The sequence below is a fragment of the Petaurus breviceps genome, unplaced genomic scaffold, assembly GCF_028583685.1.
Source record: "Petaurus breviceps papuanus isolate PSGF00001 unplaced genomic scaffold, PetGlider_PUasm1.0 207, whole genome shotgun sequence".
Lineage (NCBI taxonomy): Eukaryota > Metazoa > Chordata > Mammalia > Diprotodontia > Petauridae > Petaurus > Petaurus breviceps.
In genome coordinates this window covers 16,576,880-16,598,750 of record NW_027185850.1, presented here as the reverse complement: position 1 = coordinate 16,598,750, position 21,871 = coordinate 16,576,880, and the positions used below count along the sequence as shown (strand labels likewise).

Below are 21,871 nucleotides of genomic sequence, written 5' to 3'. Positions count from 1 at the left end.
GTACTGTCTAGTCCAATATTCCCTTCTCTAAGTTCCTTAAAGACAGTGACTGCTTTAGCATGTTCAACCATTAGTATAGTGCCTGGCCTAGAGAAGATTTCATGTCTTCACCTATTATATCTATGATTCCATTCTTGAGGGAATTCCTGGAATGGAAACCCTAAATACAGAATGATGCTTTATAATTTTAAGTCCTTTTTATAAATGTTGTGTTTACAATTTTTGTTACCTGAAGAACCTGTCTTCCCTTCACTTCACTGTGCCACATTGCCTCTTAAATAAAAAAAAAAAAAGAAAATGCAGATAGATATTTATCTAACACATAGCTAGATAAGTATAAGTGAAACCAATTGTTCACAGAATATCCAGAGGACAAGAATATATCCATCATGAACCAAAGGCTCACTCTCTTCTCAAGCTGCTATGTCTGCTTTATGAGCCCTGCTGTCTTTTAAAGACCCCTTCTGCTTCATGCTGGTAAGATATTAAGTCATCCTCCAGTTTTTCAGAATCCTTTTTCTCTCATATTCCTTTGGGAGATGGTTGCCTGAATTTCCCAATACATCAAGCAGAGACAGATTAGGGCAAGGCTTCTTCACCTGGGGGCTGTACATTGGTTTGATTAATATTCTAACAACCATGTTTTCATCAAATTAATTTCCTTTTTAATCCTATTTTACTTTAAAATTTAAAATCTTTATTCTGAGAAGAGGTACATAGATACCATACCGCCCAAGAATTCCATGACAGAATTTTTTTAAGAAGCTCTAGGTTAAGGGTTAAGTTGACATGAGGAGGGAGAAGAAACAAATGATCCTAGCTCCCCATTATCCCCTCCCCATAATCTTGATGTGATGTGCTTTCTATACCTAAAAAGCCAAGAAAAAGCCACAAGAAGTGAGCTCAAAGAAGCTTAGAGAGACAGAAAGGTCTGATATAGGGAGAGAGAAAACAACTGTCTCAGTAGGCTTTCTCAAAGGGAAGTAGTTTCTCTCACATTTGAGAACTTCAGTCAGACTAGATAACCACTCACGGTGGAGAACACATATCTACCAAAATTGAACCTGAGAAAGTCTCTGAGAAACCAAGAGGAAAAAGGCCTTTTGGAATTTACCACTAGCAATGAAAAAGCAGCCCCAGAGATTTGACTGTTTAAAGGGAAATTTGTGTTGATTTGAGTGACCTCCACAGACAATGTTTGAAGTCATGGATTTTCAATATTAAATATTCATATGAGCATTCTAAGTATGATCTTTGGATTAAAGATTTCTCACATCTTACACATTTTACCAGTTTTCCCAAATGTTGATTTTCTCCCCACAAATATCCAGTTTCAATGGTAAGATTCTCCATGACTTGTCTTCAGTGTTAGACTTCTCCAGTTTAACTTTTCTAATGAATTTGGAGGTCTTCTCTCCAAGGTAAAGCTTTGGTTAGAGTCTTGTGTACTTTCTGATATCTACCAAAATACCCATAAAAACACAAGTGCCAGCTGGTTCTGCCACATTCCCCTCCCCCCCCCCCCACACACACACATACAGACATGGTTTTTCTCCTGAATGGACTCTTATGACTGTTCAGGGCTGATACATTTCATTTCGTTGAGAGTGTTTTTCCCTGATGTGGCTCTTCTGGTGACTGAGATGAACTTTCATTCTTTCTTTCACTCATCATGTTTCTGGGCCTCCTTTGCTGTGGTGGGTTTTAGAGGACACATTAAAAACTTGTTTGATCTTTAAATTCTTTATTACACTCATCACATTTGCCAGGTTTCTCTCCTATATTCATGCTTTCAATCTTAGAAAGCTTTCGTTGGCTCATGAATTCTCAATTATATTGATTACCTTTACAGGTTTTCTCCCCTGAGGTAACACTCAGATATTCAGACAAACTGAGAATATCAGAAAATTTTCCACATTGATTGTGTATATGTACATACTGTACATATAATATGTATGTACACACATATTGTCTCCTTCCTCCATGCTCCCTTTGATGCCTGTGGAAATTTGAAAGAAATGCATTTTCTCTTCCACATTGATCATTATTGTTCTATTTCCCCCCACACAGATCCTATGATGATCAATGAGCCGACCTCTGTTGAATTGATAAGGTCTCTCCCCTGCATGGATCCTATTATGCATAATAAGTTGCTCATTCTTGAGAAACTTTTGCCACCCTGATATCATTTATCTGGTTTCTCCTTGGTGTAGACTTAAATATCAAGACAAATATTGGAAATTTATATTCTTTTCCACAATGTTCACATATATATAGACTTCATCTACCCTGTGAACTATCTTATGGCAATATAAACTTGATCAATCTGTAAGTTCTTGTCTACACTGTTCACTTTCATAATAGTTTTCCTTGTGTGCAATTTTTTATGGCAAGTGGAATAGGATTGATTAATTCTTTTCTACAGTCATCACATTTAAAAGGTTTCTCTGATTATGAATCCTAAAATGCCTTGTTAGTTTATCTCTAAAAACAAATCCTTTTCCTACACACATTACCTAGATATAGTCTTTCTCCTAAATGCCTTATAATATGGTTGCTAAGATAACCTTTCTCTAAAGAGCTTTTGCCAAATTTGTTACATTTATATAGTTGATCTCTTCCATGTTCTCTTTTATAAAAGGACAAACTTGAGGAAAATCCATATTCTTTTTCACATTTTTGATATTTGTGCCATCTTTCCCCTTTGTGTGCTTCTTGAAGACTACTGATCACTCTTCCACATAGAACAAATTTCTCTCCTGTATGTATTCCAGGATATTCCTTAAGTTGATTTCTTAACTGATCAGAGACACAGGATTTCTTTCATGTGTGGCTTCTTTCATGAACCATTTGTTTGGATTTGTGAAAGAGAAAGTTGGCACACTCCTTACAATCATGTGTTCTTTCCTGTCTATGAGTTCTCTGATGAGCAATGAATTTTTTTCTAAATGAAATCTTGTCCACAGTAACATTTGTAGTGTTTCTTTCCTGTGTCACTCCCCAAGACTCATGCCACAATCAAAGATGTTTCCTTTACAGTGTCCCAAGTGGGATGAATTTCTAAATCTGGCCAAAGTCCACACTATTGGTGTTCTAGATCATTGGGAACTTAGCCTAGACAAGTCACCCTATAGGTTTTCATTGCTGGCAATGTAAAGGTCCCTCCTCTGTGGACTTGCTCTGGGTCAGGTCCTGTTGATCATGTGACTAGGATCTTCCCCCTAAACCTTTTGTTTTGCAGACAGTTAAAGTTTCACTATTCTCCAGGATTTTCACCATTGGATGTACTAACTCACACAATCTTTCATCAAAATTGACCAGACAGGTCTCATTCTAGACCCCTGAAGAGTCAAATGTCCTTTTTAGAAATTTCAAGCTACCCCATTTACAGACCAGGTAGTGGAGATTTAATAAATCAATCCCCATTTAGGCAAAAAATCTTGTTGGGTGATGTGCTCTGGAATTTAGAATGGAAGAAGGGCGACAAGGGACTCTTTTGTTGCAAAGAAGTTACCAGGGTTTAGTAGGATGACTAGCATGAAGAACATATTGAATATTTTTACATATAGCCATTACTTAAGTTATTCACCCTCTGTACATGTGATTCCATTAGGAAGTGAATATTCCAAAAGAAAAAGTGAATATTCGTGGTGTGATGGAGATCTGAAACACCTGTGCACTTTACAGACTGAAAGAGTTACCTACAGCTCTTGATGAAGGTCAGTAAGTCACTTGGTGTCACAGATTGGACCCTTGTTGGTCCCTCGTCACTCTCTATGTCACTGCTTCTAATGATCTTCTTGGTAGAAATTTTGGGAACTCCACCATGCAAGCTGCAACTCAGCCCCCAGATATCCACTCATTCCCTTTCGTCCTCATCCTTCCTTGATGACTTACTTCGTGGGTGGGCAGGTGGGCAGTATGAACCTGGGAGTAAGCTAAAAGATTAATCATGACCAACATGTTACAGTGATTGTGAAATGCCAACCCCCTGGTAATTTACCCTATTATTTTGCTGTACCTAACTTGTCCATCAAATTCTTTTGCTCCCAGTTCCACCTACCCCCTTTCTACTTCTTAGTCTAGGTACAGGAATCAAAACATAGTGCTATTACAACTGGAAAAGGGTCAAGAGGTCATGAAATGAATTTCTCTTTGCATCCCTGGTACTTCCTAGTTCAAAACTCCTTTCTCTGAATCCTACACCCTATTGGAATGTAAACTCATTAGTACAAGGACTCTGTTTTTTCTATGCTTATTCCTGAGCACAGCATCTAGCCTAACGTAAAACCTTAATAAGGACTTTTTCCTTAACCCCTTGTAACTACAATTTCAAAATTTGGGGAAATTTCTAGGATGGAACCCCTTCCACTGAGGGAGATTTTTAAGACCATTTTCCACTTATCTTACCTTGAGATCCCAACTTTGTCCATCATTGCACTAATCTACATTGCCCCTGAAATAAAAAAAAAAAGATAGATGGATGTTTGTCTAAGATATGACTATTATTTTAAGTCCAATCATTTACTGAGAAAGAATCTCAAGATACCAAATCCATCCATTAAATTCACGATGAGCCAAAGACTGACCCTTATCTTGAGCTGGTTCCTTGTATGTCTTGCTGTCTTTTTCAGACAAATTTTACTTCCTGCTAGAAAGATATTGGAACAGCAAACCAGAGGCTCCAGTCCCGCCAGCCCCAGAGCTTCCAGGCCACCCTGCCCCATGCCCTGAGTCCCTCAGTCCCCATATTCAGCCTCAACTCCCTGAAAGTGATGAAGAGGCAAATCCAGAAGCCAGAAAAGGCAGCTGATGACAGTGAGAGGAAGAAAAGTGATTGAGAACTGCTAAATTTAGGATGAAGAGAAAATGGATGTTCAGGAGATGCAGTTGAAAGGAAGCCAAGCATATCTCAGAGAAGGCTGATGGCAAATATGAGGATGGAGCCAGTAAACTGGTCATCCTCGAGAGTAAGGTGGAGTGAGAAAGTGAAAGAGGGTGCTGAGATGTCAGAGCTTAAATGTGGCCATCTGGAAGAGGAACCGAAGAATTTCACCAACAACCTGGAATCCTCGGAGGCTGCAGCTGAGAAGTATTCTGAAAAAGGAAAAGTAGGAAGAAGAAATCAAGCTTCTGTGTGACAAAGAGCCTGAGACCCGGGGGCTGAGTTTGCAGAGCAAACCATTGCAAAGCTGGAAAAGATCATTCATGATCTGGAAGAAAAACTTGCCCAGGCCAAAGAAAATGTGGGCTTACATCAGATACTGGATCAGATAGTCAAGAACTCAACTATACAGGAATCAAAAAGAAACAATTTTGTTTGCCAGAAACTCAAGAACTCCATGTTGTTCCCTTCCCTCATAAGAAGTTTCTTCTATTATTGCATCTTTTATTTACTGGAAACTCCAATCAGATTATGAATGCCTGACCAACAGTTGTTATCGGAGAGACTTTGAGCACTAGTTACATCTAGTTGCTGCTTTCAAACAGCACACTATAGCTTCTAGTTGGCTTCCTTTTTTAATCCTTTAAATGCATTATTTTTTTTCCCCTTATGCAGGCAGAGTATTTAACATGGGCCCAAATCTCCAATATTGACGCCATTCTGTTACACTCTAGACAATAGCAGGGAACCCAACTGAGCTATTGGATCGTGCTGGGTTGATGTAAGAACACAAGCATTCCATGTCACCCTGAGCTTTTTTACAGAAGGGCAGGGACCATCTCATAAAATGGGTGGGAACTTTCCAGTCAGAGTGAAAAGGTTGTTTTAGGAAGTCATAAACCAAAAAGAATGGCCTAATTATTGTGGCCCTTCCCCCCACTCCACACTGCAGGGCAGACATCCTCTGAGCAGTCCCCCAGAAAATACTTTTAAAAGATAATCAACATCTAGATTTTTTTTTCTGGATGAATACTTGAAGTTCTGTTTTTGTGTTGGTCCAAATATAAATTGCTTGTATAAAAACCCAAATGTGGCCTACCATTGATGTTACTTTCACTGTTTACCTAGACTTTTTTTTACCTTTAAAAGAGATCTCATTTTAGGATTTTAGGTGAGATCAGGCTATATTTGGACCAGTATAGCACTCTACCAACTTTGCTCACGTAGATGTTGACTTCCGCAAAGCAAATGAAAGTCTTTCTCGTTCCAAACAAGGAATGATTTGCAACGTTTGTTCTGCCCATGATGTCTGTTCTGTTCCCTGATTCTGTATGGTTGAGAATCAGTAACAAAGTCAGTCAGCAATTGACTTGAAATGAATATGGTGGCCTGTCTACCCAATGGTCATAGCAAGGTGGTGCTTCCCATCATTGATGCTGGCCCTTTTCCATACCACTCTGAATCCATGAATCTGTAAGCTAGAAATATAAGATTAAGCATGTCTCACTGTCACTAAAGGAGCAATAAAATTCAAATGGTCTTGATTTTATTTTAGATTGCAATAGTGTGGCAAATGTAATATTCTGTTTCTTCCATTTCTGAGAGATTTTAATCCCTATTTTTGGAAGCAACTTAATAAAGACCACAAACCTTCTGATTTAACTGTATTCAGATAATCAGATAGTGTCTACTTGCTGTTGCTAAATGGTTTCCTTGTGGACAGCTCAGTGCTAAAACGTTCCTTATTTTTGACATAAACTAAAAAAAGAGATATTGGAGGATCCCTCAACTTTTCATCAGAACCCTTTTAGTCTCTAACTTCTTGAGGTCAGTGTTATTAGGCAGTTAGACAGTTCAGGCAGTAACAGAATAGTGGAAGGCTCTTAGCCTGGGGTCCGGGAACCTGTTTAATGTTCTGATAATTGCATTTCCATCAAATTGCTTTACTTTTTATCCCTGTGCATTTTGTTTTATGCATTTAAAAGCATTATTCTAAAAAGAGTCCTTGATGGAAAAAAAAAAAATTATGGATCCCAAAGCAAGGCTCTTTGGCTTGGTCATTCAATCTTGCAGTAATGCAAAGTTGGGAGGGGCTAGATAACATCATTAGAAGTTGATAGACTAAGAGGTGCATGTAAGTTATAGGCCAGATCAGGACAGATTTCTCTGGATGAGGAAAGGAAGCCCAGTCACAAAGCTCTACCTTATGATCCAGGGGCTGGACACCATGGCCAAGAAGACAAGACCATTTCTCTGGTTTTGGGAAATGGCCTAAAACAGAGAGTGAGACAGACTATGGAGTGACCGCCCCAGCCAATGGTCCAGGAGCTCATTGCCTGTTAGGAACTTACAGAGGAACCTGGGACTTTAGGATAGGTGACCAGTATATTTCTGTACTAAACCCAGAGCCCCAAAGGGTAGACCAATTTAATCTTTCACATGGCCTCTCTCCTGAGGTATTGTACTGCACAAGTTTAGTAACTGCAGGAAGGACTGCAGACTGGTTCTGTCTTGATCCTAGCCTGCCACCCTTGAAGCAAAAGGGTGGGGTCTATGGGAGAAACTAAGAATGAGCTCAGACCCTGGAGATTTAGCTGGGTAACCTTATGTTCTCAAAGGCAGCCAGCCTCACACTAATCGCTCAGAAAGCCATCTCCATTAAGCAGAAAATCCTGCTGATTTCTCCCAAGGTCAGGTGCTAACACTCAGCCTCCCTTTGGAACTTCTCCTCTCAACACCTTCCCCCAGAGGCTGACCTCTAACTAGGCTGATAGGAACCCTGGAATTCTGGGAAGGAACTGAATGGAGGTTTCTGGGCATGCCCAGGAAATCAAGGCCATGTGCTGATTCACATATATTTTCAATTAATGTCTTTAGAGGCATCCAGACAGTGGATAGAGATCAGACCTTGGTATTAGAGAGACATGGGGTAGTCTTGTCTCTGACTATGCAAATAAGCTGTCTGCACCTTAGGCAACTCTCTGGGACTGGAAGTTCAGAAAGAGTTGGAGATCAGCGCATCAAAGAACAAGAATCCATTAACTTCCTGCTGTTGGTGTGGGCTATTCTGGAAATTGGGGCTCTGAAGAAGTATTTAAGCAGAATTTCACATTCTATGGATTGTGGCAATGTGAAGCTATGTTGGCACGTTCAAACTACCTCACTCAAGAGTTCCAGATGAAAATTAAAAGCAATAACTAGTGAGTTACCAGGGGCTTATTGTACAGGCTTATTGGGGCTGCATTTGTAGCTAACAAGTCATTCGGTAATGACTGATTCTCCAATGATCACCAGGATAGCAGGTCACTTATGAGAGAAATTAAAAGCAACATGTGCACTGTGATTCCAAACATCTTCAAAAGTATAAAGTGTCAGAGTCATGTATATACAGCCGGTCACAACACTCTCTGGGGGGTTAATATATTGCAATCTCAATATCAGTCTGTAATTCACTGAGCAATTCAAAAAACGAAAGTGACATCTAAGGTGATAGTCGAATTCATTGCCTGAGTTCTGAGGTGGTCAGGGCACAGCTACAGCGCTTTATGAATTTATTGGTGCTACAGTTTAAAGCTGGGGAGCTGCCAGAAGAGACCAATGGGGTACAGCAATGTCAGTGGTCTGTGCTATCCAATAAAGGATGGAAGGGATTCAGGATGTTGAGACTGAAGAGGAAAAGCCTTGGGAGAAGACATGGTGAGTAAGTGTGTCCAAGCGTGGTTGATTTCCATAGGTGAGATCTGAAGGAAACATCAAGTTTGTTGATTCCAACTGTGGCCCAGAGAAGTTAATTGACTTGCCCATAGTTTCAGTGGGATACAGAGAAGAATGAGGATTTGTCTAATCGCTTCTTGATCTAGAACCTTTGCCCTGTCCACTCTTCTAAGATGCCTCCTAAAAGGGTTTTGAATTGTTCTCCTTTGTTCTCAGTATATATTTAAATATAGTATTTAAAGTATATTTATATATAAAGTATTTAAAATTAATTCTCATCCTCTGAAAATTAATGACCCATACACAATGTATAGAACAGTGCTTAATTCTCCAAAAAAGAATTATATACTTTTATCCACCTTAGGATGACTTTGAGAAAAGGTCTGTCTTTGGGCCACAAGAACTGTCTTCAACGATCAAAAGGGCATCACATGAAAAAGGAATGAGATTTTTCCCAGTTATATCTTGAAGATAAACTAGGAGAAAGGGATAGAATATAGAGACAGGAAGATTTATCCTATGATATGTAGCAAACCGACTATTCTGAACAAACCCTTTGCCATACTGGTCTTGTGTACTGGATGTCTCCCCTGTGTGGATCCTCTGATGAGCTCTCAGTTTTGATTGCCAACAGTAATTTTAATCGCACTGAAGACATTGATGTGATCTTTCTTGCGTGTGTTTGATGACCTTGCCAAGGTATACTCCTGGTGTCCTAAGCTGCTGGGAAATTTCACTATGTACTTTTCACTAGTGAAAATGTCAAAGTTCCCACTTCCCTAGCCGTGCCCCTGAGGAAGACTCATCAATCTGGGTCCTTGAAATCTTCCTCCTGAAATTGTGTTTCCCAGTCAGTCCTGCCTTCATTACTCCTCAGACTTTTCGGAAGAGCATTGTTGGCCATTCTGAATACCATAATCATTCTTCAAGGTTCACTAGGCAGTTCTCGCTTCAGTTCTCTGAAACAATAAAGAAGGAGTCCACTGATGGGTAATAATTAAAAGTTCTATTTAGAAATTTGAAACTAATCTATTTATTTACCAGGAGGATGAAGATTTAATAAATAATTCTCCAAATGGGCAAAGAATCTTCTTGTATGTACTGGTTGATATGTTCTGGAGTTTACAATGGAAAAAGTAGGGTAGCTGTGGGCTTTTTTTAATACAAAGAGGTACCTGTGATTTCACTGGGATGGGCATAGCCTAGGTGTGAGGATTCACCCACTGATGCAGATCTGTGTAATTTATGAAGTGCCAGAATTGCCTGAACCACTTGCTGATGGTAAACATGTCAGTACATGTCAGAGGCAGGGTTGGGGCCTTGGTCCTCCTGCCCCCAACACTGAACTTCTCTCCATAAATACTCTACAGCTTCTAAGGTCTACTCTTGTAAGCATGATGGGAACTTTATCCTTACATGCACAACTGCCATCAGACACATTCAGCTTCCCTTCCCTTCCCTTCTCGTCCTCCCTCAATGAATTAGAGCAAACCCAGGTGGAGACAATGCAAATAAGGGGTTTTCTAAAAGATTAAATTTTATTTTACATAAAATATGATTTTACATATGCATTTACATATTTTTGTCTAATAATAGCCATCTGGGGGGCAGAGAGGGAAAGGAAAAAAGGGGGAAAAGTTGCACAATAACTTCATTATACATTTTAAAGGATTAGAAAATTGTACATAATAGATTTGCAGTTTTATGTGCAGTCATCTTTTTCTTTTCTTATTCTATTGTGTTATGGAAATGCTTGTTTTATTTCTCAAGTTCAGAATAAAATTTAAAAAAAAAGAACAAAGTGACTAAAATGTTAGTGATTGGGCAATTCAAAGGCCATTGATCATTTTCCATAAGTTCTTTTGTCACCTGCTTTGCTTTTCCAATTCTGACAGCATCTATCTCTTCCACACTTCAATTCTTTCTTTTGGCACAGGAACCATTGTTATTGGGAACAGGTGAGTGATTTGCCCTGTGGATAAGCTCATCCTCTCTGGTACTTCCCTAGACCCAAGACCCCCATAGAATAGATGCTCCTGAAAGATCCACTGTTTATATTTACATATCCATCCCTTAGCATGAGAGGCAGCTAGAGAGAGTACCAGGTCTGGAGTTCAAATCTGGCTTCAGTCACTCACTAGCTATGTGACCCTAGGAAAGTCACTTGTCCCTGTTTGCCTCAGTGTCCTCCCCTGTAGAATGAGTCAGAGAAGTCACTGGTACACCACTCCTATAAACTTGCCAAGAAAGCCCTAAATGGAGTCATGAAATGTTGGATACAACTGAAATGACTCGACAGCAAACACACAACAATCCTTAGCTCCGAGCCTGGCAAAGAGTAACGTTCTTATCCCTTCATTCTTTCACTGCTGGTAGCTGTAATTTTATCACTGGGAATTCCTGGCATGAAACCCCTTTCATGGAGGGAAACTATCAACTCCTTTGTCATTTACCATTACTTGGAGACCCCAAGTCTATACCTCCCTCCACAATCCTACATAGTTTTTGCAATTATACAAGTACAGATGGATGTTTGTCTGAGACATGACCATTATCCATTTAGTTCACATGATTTACTCAGACCCTTGAGAAAAAGAATGGAGTCATGATGGGCCCAAGACCAAGCCCTTCCTTGAACTGGTATCTCTGAAGTCCTTCATGTATCTTTGCCTAAACACAAATATCCAGTCTCTGAGTCAATATACTCTAGGATCTTAGGGTTTCTCTAGCACAAAGGTTCTGATGATTCCTAGGGCCTGTTTTCAACTTACAGTTTTTGCCACAATATTGATAGTATTATGGTTTCTCCCTTGTGTATTTGCTGACATCTAAAAAAATCTGAGTGCGGGTTGAATCCTCTCCTATACTCACCATATATACTGGACTTTCCCTCCTGCAAGGACTCATGAGTGCTCATGGGTATTCTTGGCATGAAGCCTTTGGCATCCTAACTACATTAACACATGTGGATGCTCTGATCACTGGTGAGATGAGCTTTCTGGATGAATCCTTTACCTCCATGATCACATTTTTAGGGTTTCTGCTCGTAGCAGATTTTATGAGGCATATAAAAATGTGTTTGATATCTCAATTTTTCATTTATAGGATTTCTCATATTTGTGGATTTTATGATGGTGAGCCAAACTTAACTGATCTCTGAATGTTCTCCTACTCGGATCACATTTGTAATGTTTCTCCCTAGTGTGGATTCTCTGATGCCTACAGGAGCAAGTTTAGTTGATCACTGGATTCCCTCTTACACTGATCATGCTTGTAGGATATCTTCTATGTGTATTCTCTGATGTTCTCTCAGCTGACAGCCAAATAAACTAGTGATAGTCATAGTGATCACATTTATAGGATTTTTCCCTTTGGTAGATTTTATGATCCATGCTAAAATTTGATTGATATTTGATTTTTTTTATTATAAATTTTATATTTATAAATTTTCTCTCACTGATGCTCAGTCTACTTTAATTGATTCATGAATGGTCTTCCAGTAGATTGCATTTATGAGGTTAAATCTAGTGTGCCCTGTGATGCCTGTGGAAACTGGATTTAAGTCTAAAACCTATTCTATTGTTTTCACATGTATAGGGCTTTCTCGCTATAAGCACCCTTTGATGCTTAGACAACTTTGATCTCTGAATTCTCTTCCAAACTGATCACATATATAGAATTTTTCTCTTACATAGATTCTTTGCTATCTATTGAGGTAAGTGATATTTCTGAACAAACCTTGGGCTACACTGATTATATTTTGTGTCTTTTCCCTGGATGACCTCCATTTGTCACAGTGATCATATTTATGATTTTTCTTTCTTCTGTGGTTTTTCTGATGAGAATTAAAGGTTTTGTCAGACAAAAACATTTGCAACACATGGCATAGTTATTAGCTTTTTCTCCCAGGGGATTTCTTTACTACTTGACAGGTGACTGTGAAATCAAATTGGTTTTCCTTCTATTGTATTCATAAGATTTCTGTTCTATCAGGCTGTTTGGTTGGTTATTTTGGCTTACTGCCTTAAACTCAGAAACTAAAGAAGTCTCTTTTACCAAATCAGACATGAACTGGTCTTGAGTCTTCCTTGACTTGCTTGTTATAGAGGAAGTTTTCCCTTAAGTGATTTCTGGCTGGCAAATTGATCTCAGCTTCCCTTCCAAGACTTGTGCCCTGTCAAAGATACTTTCTTCTCAGTGTCCTGAGTGCAATCTATTTCCAAATTGGGCCAAACACACTTTGGGTGTTCTAGGCTGTTGACAACTTCCCCTTGAGGAGCCACCCAGTAATTTTCTCTGCTGGAAATGATAAAGGTATCACTTTCCCAGCCTTGCCCCTGGGGCAGGGCCTGTTGATAAAATTTCCTGAAATCTTTCCCCTTGAATATGTTCATCATAGATTGTTAATGCGTTACTATTCCCTAACCCAGGGTGGGAAACCTGTGGTCACATGTGGCCTTCTGGATCCTTAAGTGCAACCTTCTTTCAGTCAAAAGGCTTAAGGATCTAAAAGACCGCAGCTTTTCCACCCTTGCAAAGCCTTTCCAGGAGAACACTGTCAGCTTTTCTAAATCACCCAGACTCTCTCACTTCAGTCCACTGAAGCAATAAACAAAGAATTTACCGGGGGGTCTGAAAAGTTCTTTTGGGAAATTTCACACTCTCTCATTTACTGATAGGGGGATGAGGATTTTAAAAATCATCACTCCCCAACTGGGAAAAGGATCTTCCTGTTTATGCTGGGTGATGTTTTGGAGTTGGTTGTTGAAATTTTTTCTTTTTTCTCAGAGGGCCAGGACATCAGGAAGGTGATACCATGACTCGGAAGTGAATTGGATTTAAGTGAGGGAGGCTGTTCAAGGTCACCAGCCTCACTTTCTCTTCTAGAGGCATCTGGGTCCAGTGATGAGATATAGATTAGGATGCCAGTACATGGCTCCCTGTTTTGTAGTTTAAAGTGGAAAAAGAAGGGCAGCAGTGTGGTTTCTTGATGCAGATAAGTAACCATATGTTTAGCACAGTGATTAGCACAAAGAGTTCATTAAATGCTTTGACATTTACTCATCACTTAATTTAATCAACCTTCGTATTCTGATTGTATTGGAGCGAGGACTTCTTGGTGTGAAAATTCCCTCCAGTGATACAGATCTGTAATGCCTTGTAAGTTGCAAATGGAAAAAAAAAATCAGCATCACTTGTGCATGTAAAAGGGTCATTGGATGTCAGAAAGAGGGCTCAGATGCAGCTCCTCCTGACTGAGTCTAGTCCTGTTTCCACAAAATAATATTCTATCTCTAAGGATGATTACTGGAAGTATTTGGGGAGTTATACCATGAGTTCCGCAATGGTCACCATGGGCATCCTTTCAGGCCCTAGGCTTCTTCAGCCTTCTCTGATATATGAATGTGGGAAGGAAGTTGAGCAGAAGGATGAGAGCCCTGGAAATCATGCCATGAAGCCATCAATTGTAGAAGCAGTTTACTGAACTGAGCAAGGACACTTGGTTTGAAGTCTGAGAACCTGAGAACTCCACCTCTGTCACCTACTACTACTAACTGTGTAGTCAAGTGAGGAATGTCACTCTTCTAACCTGCAGTTTAAATTAAAGTCATGGCATTGGACAAGTTCAAAGGACCTTTTCTGTATAGAAATCAATTGTCTTGTGAACGTGGGTGGTTTGGTTTTGAGAAGAGATCTGCCTGTGGACTGTGAGAACTCTCCGAGCATTTAAAGGAACATCACATGGAAGAAATATCGGACTGGTTTTTCTTCATCCAAGAAGACAGATCGAGGAACAATGGAAGGAAGATAAATACATGTAGGTTTAGTCTTGAGGTAAGGGAAATGGGAGGGGGTCTCACAAGTACAGCTATCATAAAGTGAAATTGATTTTTTAAGAAGGAAATTTCCCCCTCGCTTGAAGGCTTCAGTAGCAGCTAGGAAGATCGCTTGTGAGAAGAAGCAAACATCTCTCTAAATTTAACCTGAATCAAATGGGAGGATTATGTTAAGGTGAATTGTGAACACAGAGACCAAGAAAACCGGAATAGCACCCTGGGATCAACCAGCAGCAAAGAAGGAGAATGTGCTGGTTGAGGCAGAATTAAAGATTGATTGAAATTTCACCATAAACAATGCCTGTGGTCACACAGGGTTTCATATTTAATACATTTTCAATTAATCATCCAAAGCAGGATTTCTGGAAAAAATGTTTCCTGCAAATGATACATTTAACCAAGTTCTTCCAGGTACTGATTTCCTGTACATAAATGTCCACTCTGAGTCCAGATTTTCCTATACTTATCTTCTGCCTGGACTTTCCCTACAGTGATGTGCCTGGTAAACTTCGAGGACCTTCAGCACTGGCCAGACTGTGCCATTGTAATAAGAGTCAGAGGAGTTCTCTCTTTGGAATTTTCTCATGTCAGTACAAATGTGAGTTATGTAAGTCTCCTCTCCCATATCTACCACACATACAGGGGTTTTCTCCCCAAAGGATTCCTCTGGTCCAGACCCCTCATTTTACAGAGGAAAGAAATGGAGCACAGAGAGTTGAGGTGACTTGTTAAAAATCCCACAAATTGTAAGGGCCAAAGAGGAAAACAGGTACCCAGATACTATGACTATAAAGCAATTTTTTTTTCATTAGATCATGCTGCCTCAGTTTCTACATTTGCAATGTTTGGCCTTCAGAAAAAAAGACTGGGATAGAGGTTAATAGCTGTCTTTAGCTATTTATAGAGCTAGCACATATTGAAGGCTTAGGCTTGTTCTATCATCCTCAAGAGGATAGACCCAAGCAATGGGTGAAAATCACATTTTGTTATTTTTAGGTTTGATATAAGAAAATAATTCTCAACAATTAGAATTTTCCAAAAATTGGCAAGGCTCTCTCAGCAGATAATTGGTTCTGCCTCATTTGAGACCTTGAAGCAAAGGTTCAATGGCCATAAGTTCATAAAATCAGGGGTGAAGGGACATCAGAGGCTACCTAATTAAATCCTGTCATTTTACAGATAAGTTAATAGAGATGCTGGTGTCACACTGACTAAGGCCTTCCTGCTTCAAGTCGAACACTCTCCACAATCCCACTCACTGGAGATGTTGTAGAGAGTTTTTTGGACAAGATGGTACCTGGATTCCTTTTATACTCTGAAATCCTGTGTTTATGTGACTTCCCTGTTGTTTGTTACTCAGTCCTTTCAGTCCTGTCTGACTCTTCCTGACCCCATCTGGGGTTTTCTTGGCAGAGATACTGGAGTGGTTTGCCATTCCTTGTCCAACTCATTTTATAGATGAGGAAACTTAGGTAAACAGGGCTAAGTGACTTTCACAGGGTCACACGGCTAGTAAGTGTCTGAGGCCAGATTTGAACTTGGAAAGATGAGTCTGCCTCAGTCCAGGACTGGCATTCTATTGACTGTACCACTTACCGGCTTGTGTGACTTCCAACTTAGCACTATTTCTACAACCCCAGGCTGTCTCAAAATTTACATAGGTGCTGCACGGTTTGTTTCATAAAGCACCCGCCTTGCCCCACCCTATTTAGGTGATCAGTGTTTTTAGAACTGCATATGTCATACTGCAAAGTGGGTCTGGGGATCACATAACCTCATTTAGAAAACATAGGAGGTGCTAAAGCAACACCAGTTGATCTTAGGGAAACACAAGTAGAAAGCAATAGTCAGTGAGATAGGATTTTTAGTCCTTGAAGCTACATGTTAACCAGAGTGTAGGAGAGATCCCTGGATTTATGTTAGGACTGTGGGTCCAGATCCCAAATCTTCTCCCTGCTAACTCTGTGACCCTGGACAAATCACTTCACCTCTCAGGATGTTAGTTTCTAAATCTCTGACAAGGAGGAGATCACTCTAGTCACAAGTAGGTGCTAGGCACTATTCTAGGAACTGTGGTTCTAACGACAAGAGTGATGGGGATACTCTTTATGGCTCCAAGAACTTGTAGCCTGTGCAGGGGTCACACTCTAATAAGCCATCTTGGCAGATGGGCTGAACCAGACTGAGGATAACTAACCAACGTCAAACTTACCAGGGAGTTAGGGGGCTGTCTACCCCAAGCACGTGAAGACCTCCCCCAGTGGAAGGTGTGGGTGAGAAGAATTTGTTCCATGAAGCCGGCTGGAGACCTTAGAGTTTGCTTAGATGTTGAAGACACCAAGGCCATCCCTCTCATCCCAGGCCATCCCCAGTCATCTTGATTTTTGTCCTGTCACCAAAATTCGATGACTCTGGAAAAGAGAGTGAGTCTGACAACATTTTGCTGCTCTGTGAAAATCTAATTCACTTAAATCTTATTCACTCACAAGTCAAGACATCACCTGTGATGAGATTGCTCCTCTTCAAAAATGAGGAATGAAGAACAGTGGGGACAATCCCTGGATGAAAGGAGCTTCCATGCTACAAGGGGGAAGACAGCACGTTCACAGATAACAGGATCTATGGCTCGACATCTCTATATATCTGTATATGTATATACAAGTGTGGGGCAGCTAGATTGCACAGTGGACAGAGCCTGAAGTCAGGAAGATCTGAGTTCAAATCAGCCTCAGGCACTTTCAAGCTGTGTGGCCCTGGGCAAGGCACTTAACCCCGGTTTGCCTTGGGTTCCACATCCATAAAAGGGTGTGATAAGAGAAATTATGTCCCAGGGTTGTTGTGAGGATCAAATGAAATAATAATTGTAAGGTGCTTAGCACAAAGCCTGGAACACAGTAGGTACTATATAAATGTTAACTGTTAATAATAATACATATATATGGAATATCATATATTCAGTATATTTACAGTATATACATATATGTATGTACAGTACATATACATGTATAATCTTAGATATACATGTTGCAAAAACATACTGATTGTACTAAAAGGGACATTGGCAGCCAAAGGAATTAAGACTGGCCTCGAGCTAAGCTTTGGAGGACGTGTGGGATTCCACATGTAGCAGGAGGAAAGGGGCATATCCCAGGAAGAAAGGACAGCCTGTGAAAAGGAAAAGAGGGAAGACATGGCCTGTCCTATATGGTGAACCACTTTGGAACATAGAATGGGGGGGGGGGATCATAATGTGTAATCGACGTCCAAAGGTCCCTTAACATTGTCAGTTTCTGATCTGTGAGACCCTAATCTCAGTCCCAAAAAGGAATCAATGTTTAAGTTGCATAGAGTATTTAGATACAGATCTTTTGGGGGGGTTTTTGGAAAAAAAATTGGGTGAAATTCTTGAAATTTGTGAGACTTGGGAAATTTCTTATGACTACTTAGTGTTCTCAGAGCACTTAACAAAGTATATATCTTTTCTTTAATTTAATGAAAGGTTTTTTTTTTTTAATCTCTGGTGTTCTAAATTTGGAGCTAGCTTGTTTGGTTGCCCATAACATTTTCCACTATCAGGGTCAAGATAACTTCTTTTCCACTTTTCTTTTTCTTTCCCCTTCTCTTTGGAAATCAAAAGTACATCTTGCCTGAATTCAGACCCTTCCTAGAAAGGATGGTCCTTCTTTGTTTAAGCCTTGAGTGAAATTGTCCCCATCGAACTGTTCAGAGCCTTAATGCTGATGTGGAAGTAGGCTGATAAAGAGCCACAGCCTTCTTTTGGAGGATGACTTCTGAGAAACAGGAACCCATCAAGATTTCTAGGAAGAATGAATCATGCAACATTTCCTTCCCCAAGTTTTCATTTTTGGGGATGACCCACTAGTACTAAACTTCTTTGGAAAATAAGTTTATGATAGTTCTACACTAGACAGAAGAGAAAAAAAAGAACCTTTCCTCTTTCCCTGATGGCAGGAATTAACAGCAGAAGAGCAATGGCCATATGAAGGTACTAGGTACTCTTCACTGATTATTAACTCTAACAGGGCTCTGACACAATTTGGGGGGTTGTTTTTATTTTTTTCCAATTTGGATGAGGAGATGTGTTCAGAGTTACCCAGATCTCTTTGATAATCCTTCTGTGAATGGTTTCACAATGTCACACCACAGTCTAACTTTAATTCAGCTTTATGAAGTATAAAATCATTGTGGAAGTTGACTGGGCATCAGGAGGATGTGAGCTTGACCCCTGCTCAATCACTTAACCCTGTTTGCCTCAGTTTCTTCATCTGTAAAAGGTTTCCTGCTTCTCGATTTTGAGTGTAACACTTTAGCTCTCCGAGGGTCAAGGTAAAATGGTGAGAATATTCCCATGGAACCAACCTCATAGGATTGGATCAAATGGGGCAATATATGGAAAGCTCTTTGCAAACTTCAGACATGGTAATGATCATGATGAAAAGGATGTCATCTTTTTGATGGAAATGATAAGACTAGCAAACATTTATGTAACACTTTATGCTAATCAAAGCCCTTTGATGTACCTTATCTTATTTGATCTTCACAACAATTCAGGGGGCTCAGTGCTATTATTGTATCCATTTAAGAGAGAAGGAAACTGGAGCTGAGCAAGGAAGGTTATGTGACTTGCCCAACATCAGGGATTGGGGCAGGATTGGAATTCAGGTCTCCAAGTCCAGCACTCCGTTCTCTGTATCACCTCACGTCCTCCTTCAACAACATTGGAAAGAGGTCATTTCTTTCTTCCCTCCTTCTATCCCTCCTTCTCTCCTTCCCTCCTTCCTTCCCTTTATTCTTCATTTTCTCCCTTCCTCCATCCTTCCTACCTTCCTTCCCTCTTTCCTTGTCTCTTTTTCCTCCCTACCTTCTTCTCTCCCTTCTTTTCTCCTTTCTTCCTTCCCTCTTTCTCTTCTCTACTTCCTTTCCTGTATCCCTCATTCCCTTTTTCCTTCCTTTTTTCTTCCCTTCCTCCTTCCCTCCTTCCTTCCTTCTCTCCTTCCTGTTCTTTATCCCTCATTCCCTCCCTCCTTACTTCCTACTTTCCTTCCCTCCTTCCTTCCCACTTTTCTTCCCTCCTTTTCCTCTATCCTTCCCTCTCTCCATCCTTTCCCTCCTTCCTTTCTTCCTTCCCCCCTCCTTTCCATCTTTCCTTCTTATTGGTAAAATGCAGGCATAAATGGATAGTACAGTTGAGATATTTAAGACTGTCTGCCCCATCCCACCCCTCTGTGGATGTGGGAGGTTAACACATACATCTTTTAAGACTTTTTTCAAAGTATCAATCCCTTGTACTTCTTGTTTTTCCTCTTAAACACACTATTTACTATGTGGGATGGCTCTCTGGGGAGGATACTGGAGATATAGGAAAAAAATGTCAATAAAATATATCAATAAAAAATTGTTTTTAAAAAAGGTTTGAAACTGTCCAAACCCTTATACCCCAAGATAAGGGATTATGGGAACAATGCCATCCTGGAACAATGTCTCATCTGGTGTGTCACAAGCCTCCGTCCTTGTATCTGTCCTATTAAACAGTATCATGAATGACTTAAGTGAAAACACGTCATACTTTATAATGTTGCAGCTGCCCCCATGCTGGAAGGAATAGCTCGTACAGTGGATGAGAGCATCAAGGTCAACAAAGGGACTTGTGGATTAGAATTATTGACTGAGTCGAAGATGAAATTTTCAAAGGGCAAATATAAAGACCCTTTTTCAGCTCTTAATCAATGAAGCTGTGACATCCTGTAGTTATGTTTCAAACAGACCTGTTTGGTAGCAAAATGAAGACTTGATTTAAAAGCAGTTCAGAAAAGTAGTGGAGTTGGGCGCAGGGCACCTGGGTTAGAAATTTAGGCTTTTGTAACTTTGGGCAAATTGTTTCCCCTTTCTGGGTTTCACTTGCCTAATTTGAAAAATGAAGAGGTTAAATTAAAAGCCTATAAAATACTTCCAAGACTAACTCTCAAAAGGGAAGGGACCAAGCATATGTAAAGTACCTACTAGGTACCAGGCAGCATACTGAGGGCTTTACAAACATCATTTCACTTTATTCTCACAACAGCCCTCAAAGGTAGGTACTATTAGTAGAAACATTTTGCAGTTGAAGACTCCAGAGGGACAGAGGTTGAGCGACTTGGCCAGGATCACCCAGTGCTAGAGGCTGGGTGAGATCTCAGGTGTTTCTGACTCCAGGCTCAGTGCCCATCTGTTGCACCACCAGCTCCTGTTCACTGCAAGTTCCTGAGTTCACATTGTAAATTGTCCATTCCTCCACCCCCCCACCCCACCCCGAGAAAAGGGGGTTTTATGTAAGCACTTCGATGGATCTCCCATCTCATTAGCATGTGTGTTTGATTCATTGGTGCAGATTGCACCTCATTAAAAAGCAGCCAGCTGGGTGATGTGGTAGCCAGAAAAGCTCCTTTAAGCTGGGGCTGCATAGAGAGAGAATCAATATCTCCAGAGAGACAGTGGCTCACCCTGCTTTCCTCTTGCCTGGTCTGATCACACATGGAGAGGTACAGAGAGCTTGCACATGTGGGTATGGAGTTTCAAATTAAATTTTTGTTTGTTTGTTCATCATAGTGTCTGACTCCATGTATACTGATTCAATTTAATTCAATCAAAAATATTTATTGAGCATCCATTATGATACAAAGAAAATGAGAGACTGTTTAATAGAAAGAGCACCTGGTCTGCAGTCTAAAGGCTTGGTATCAAATTTTGTCTCTGGCACTCTATAGTTAATCCAGGGCAAACCACAATCTGCCCATGCTTCAGTTTTCTCCTTCAAAAAAAATGTGAGGATAGGACCTTTGAGTCAGGGTCTTGGAGTCAGGAGGACCTGAGTTCAAATCTATCCCCAAACACTTACTAGCTGTGTGACCCTGGGCAAGTCCCTTGACCCCAACTGCTTCAAAAAAAAATACTGGAATAAGGGTGTGTTTGATGGACTCTGTGTTCTCATTTAGCCCCAGATTTATGAGAGTATGTTGAATGCCAGAATTAATGACCTCTCCTGAAGAGACCATAAACACTATTACTGTATCTTTAAGGGAGAATGAAATCTCAGGGAGTTAACAGTTGAACCCTCCTATATGTAAGGAAGGAGAATGAGAGTTAAACTATCATTCCCAGGATATGGTTAACTATCCTGCTTTAGGAGAGACAGAGACTGTTTGAGACAAAGTTCTAAGAAAATTTATGTTCTGAAATATTATATTTAACTATCTTGCAAAGACACATTATGAAAATAGTTTATGATAAATACTTTGAATTGCCACCGGAAGAGTCCAATGTGAGACTATGTTTCCAGACTTGAGAACAGCTTAGTAGGGCAGTTTATCATTAGAGGGGATTTGGAATATGATTTCTTTCCCTCATTATATTAGTTGTTAAAATATATTTTAAATTA

At 40.1% G+C, this 21,871-nt stretch overlaps 1 protein-coding gene and 1 pseudogene across 7 annotated transcripts in view; both read left to right on the top strand.

The window, feature by feature from the left end:
• Positions 1–21,871, top strand: part of LOC138164927 (FGGY carbohydrate kinase domain-containing protein-like) — a 544,546-nt gene that overhangs the window by 107,252 nt on the left and 415,423 nt on the right. The window lies entirely within an intron of this gene.
• On the top strand, positions 4,675–6,378 carry LOC138164802 (tropomyosin alpha-4 chain-like; annotated as a pseudogene).